The sequence below is a fragment of the Lissotriton vulgaris genome, chromosome 11 (genome assembly GCF_964263255.1).
Source record: "Lissotriton vulgaris chromosome 11, aLisVul1.2, whole genome shotgun sequence".
Classification (NCBI taxonomy): Eukaryota; Metazoa; Chordata; class Amphibia; order Caudata; family Salamandridae; genus Lissotriton; species Lissotriton vulgaris.
In genome coordinates, this window is record NC_141699.1 from 533,535,140 (window position 1) to 533,538,969 (window position 3,830).

Here is a 3,830-nt window from a genome sequence, read left to right on the forward strand (position 1 = left end):
AGACCTATACACTGACTCAACAACATCTTTCAAGGGAAAGAACAACAAAGAAATTCCTGAACTAACAATGAAATCTGGGGTCAAACAAGGTGACTCTTTATACCCACTACTATTTAACATTGCCATGGATCCTCTAATCTGTGATCTCCAGAAAAATGGCAAAGGCTTCACATTTGGATCAGATGATCTTGATGAACACATCACTGCTCTCTCCTTTGCCGATGACATCGCAGTACTCAGCAATACATGGGAAGGAATGAGTACAAATCTGAAGATCATTGAAAAGTTCAGTAAAGCTACAGCACTAAAACTGAATGTGAAAAAAACACATGGATTTTATATCAGTCACCATATAGACAAAATACTGATTAACAAATGTAAACCATGGCAATTTGAAAAAGAAAATATTGAAAATATTCATCCAGGAGTAAGTGAGAGATACCTTGGATTGAACTTTGATCCACACACTGGTCATAGAAGCAACAACCGAATTAATGAGGTTCTTGTTAAATGGGCTCAAAATCTTGATAATTTACCACTTAAGCCCACGCAGAAAATTGAAATACTGTGCCAGTACTTGATACCTAAGCTATCATTCAAACTAGAAATGACGGGAACTGAAGCAAAAACGTTGAATGTTCTTGATCAAACAATAAAAAAAGTATGTCAAACACTTTCTACACCTTCCTGCATACACATGTGATGGTCTCCTATATTCGAAAAAATCATTTGAGGGCCTCAGTATACCAAAACTATGTACACAAATTGGTCTCAATAAAGTCAATAGCTTATTGTATCTCAGGGATGCTCCAGACCGGTACATAGCGCGAGCATTCATGTATGTAGGAGGAAATATAAATGAAAAAATTGACAACATAATAAAAACACACAAACTTAACATTATGGATAGTTGCTATCTGAGCTATGAATTGAATTTGTCGGCAACATATGACTGGAGATCAAAAGAGTTTGAGAGATGGGCAAATCTCCCTGTCCAAGGTGATGGTATAAAATACTTATCAAGTAATCCAACCTCAAACTTCTGGATCAGCAAGCATAACAACATGAAAGAAAACCAGTACATAGCTGCGCTGATATTAAGAGCAAATGTGTTCTATACCAGAGAAACCATCACCAGGGGGAGAAATTGTGCATTTGCTACATGTAGGTATTGTAATAATGTTTGTGAAACAATTTCTCATATTTTAGGTGCATGTCCTAAAACTAAGGACATTAGGATAAAAAGACATAACAAAATTCTGGAATTGCTCATTGATAGAGCAAGTAGGTGTGGTTGGTTGGCATATAGAGAGCCTCATGTTAAGAACAATCAAGGAGAACTACAAAAACCAGATGTAGTGTTTACCAAAAATGGCACAGCTGTAGTGATTGATGTATCAATTTGTTATGAAAACTCTCAGAATTCCCTTGAATTAGCGTTTGAGAGTAAGGTGAAATACTATCAGGATCTGTCACAGCAAATCAAAGATCTCACGAAGTGCAAAAATGTTAAATTTCATGGCTTTATCGTAGGATGTCGTGGTATCTGGCCTCAATGTAACGATGTTGTTCTGGCTGATTTAGGTCTGCAAATGGCATTTCCATTCAAGAAAAAGGTTTGCCTGACTACTTTAATGGACACTCTTAAAATGTGCCGTATTCCTGGACAATTGAAGCACACATGTCACCCTCGTAGAACATAAGTTTTACCACATAGGTTTATATAAGAGTTAATATAGATGTGAATTTTATAGATGGTATTTCTTCTAGATGTGCTTTCTCTAATTAGATGTTGAATTTTGTAGATGTGTTCTTTGGATTTATATATATGTGTGCTTATAACAATATAGATATAGTGTGTACATCGTACTCTTTGAAATGTCTTGAATGTTGAATAGGTCTCCCATAATCGCACTCACATACTTATCACACATTGTTTATTGATGTCCTGCTAACTATATTTGAATTCTCAGAACTGTTCGTATACTATCTTAAATTGTTGGAATAGTACTGCAATGTGTACTATCTCTGGCCGAAACGTGATCCCAGTTCGGACAGCGTTCACTGTGGCTGTACTCCGGAGCGAAAGAATGTTGTATTGTTGGAAGCAAAACCGATTTGACGCTGATGGGCAGCATAATAACCTAGAATGAGCCACCGCGAGGTGGTACAGAATAGTCAAATGCCTAGTCATCTAATTAGTGACGTGCATGAATGGATGAAAGACATTCCCACTGTCCCTTCCTACTATCTAGCGAAACCACAGTCAAGGGAACGGGCTTGGCAGAATGAGCGGGGAAAGAAGGCCCCGTTGAGCTTGACTCTAGTCTGGCACTGTGAAGAGACATGAGAGGTGTAGGATAAGTGGGAGGCCCTTGGGCTGCTGGTGAAATACCACTACTTATTGTTTTATCACTTACCCGGTGAGGCGGGGGCAAGCCTCGTGGGGTTCTCGCTTCTGGCTCCAAGCGCCCAGTGCCCGCCGGGTGCGACCGACTCCGGGGACAGTGGCAGGTGGGGTGTTTGACTGGGGCAGTACACCTGTCAAACGATAACATAGGTGTCCTAAGGCAAGCTCAGGGAGGACAGAAACCTCCAGTGGAGCAGAAGGGCAAAATCTCGCTTGATCTCGATTTTCAGTATGAATACAGACCGTGAAAGCGAGGCCTTATGATCCTTCTGACTTTTTGGGTTTCAAGCAGGAGGTGTCAGAAAAGTTACCACAGGGATAACTGGCTTGTGACGGCCAAGTGTTCATAGCGACGTCGCTTTTTGATCCTTCGATGTCGGCTCTTCCTCTCATTGTGAAGCAGAATTCACCAAGCGTTTGATTGTTCACCCACTATTAGGGAACGTGATCTGGGTTTAAACCGTCATGAGACAGGTTAGTTTTACCCTACTGATGATGTGTTATTGCAATAGTAATCCTGCTCAGTACGAGAGGAACCGCAGGTTCAGACATTTGGTGTATGTGCTTGGCTGAGGAGCCAATGGGGCGAAGCTACCATCTGTGGGATTATGACTGAACGCCTCTAAGTCAGAATCCCTCTAAACTGCAACGATACCGCAGTGCTGTGGAGCCTCGGTTGGCCTGGGATAGCCGGCCTCTCTCGGGGGGCAGGTGCACAGAGCCGCTCGCTTGGGGACCGGAGCGCGGACGGAAGGGGGCCGCCTCCATCGCCCTTAGTGCACCACATGTTCGTGGGATACCCAGTGCTAAATCATTCGTGGACAACCTGATTCTGGGTCAGGGTTTCATAAGTAGCAGAGCAGCTACCTCGCTGCGTTCTATTGAAAGTCATCCTCTGGGCCAAGCTTTTGTCTCTCTGCCCGTGGGTGCCCGCGGACGCCTCCCTCCACCACACCCAGGGGTGGGTTCCTCTGCCGCCGGGCCGGCGGGAGGGACGCCGAGGGGGTACACAGGTCCGTGGGAGGCTGCCTCTACCACGTGGCCTTCGGCACGGGGGCCTCCCCCTCCTGTCCCTGCCCAACAGGGTGCGGGGACGGGGCCACCATCCCTTGCGGGTCAGCAGGGTGACCATATGGCCTCCCCTTCCCACTGTTCCCGGGCAAGTCGGACAGGGAGGTGAGAAGCAGCCACCCAGGGGGGAAGGAAGCTCCAGAGCGGCTGCCTTGGTACACCCTGCCACCCTAGCCGGACTGCAAGGGCGACTGGGTAAGACCGCCTCCCAGGCCATCTGGGCGCTGGGTCATCCCGGGCCAACTGGTCGCCTGGCTGGGTGACCGGATGGCCCTGCGGGCTGGGTGACCGGATGGCCCTGTGGGCTGGGTGACTGGATGGCCCTGTGGGCTGGGTGACCAGATGGCCC

At 45.9% G+C, this 3,830-nt stretch overlaps 1 pseudogene; it reads left to right on the forward strand.

The window, feature by feature from the left end:
- The window catches only part of LOC147683105 (28S ribosomal RNA), a 9,053-nt pseudogene extending 5,731 nt beyond the window's left edge, over window positions 1-3,322 (forward strand).
- The last annotated feature ends 508 nt before the right edge of the window (window positions 3,323-3,830 follow it).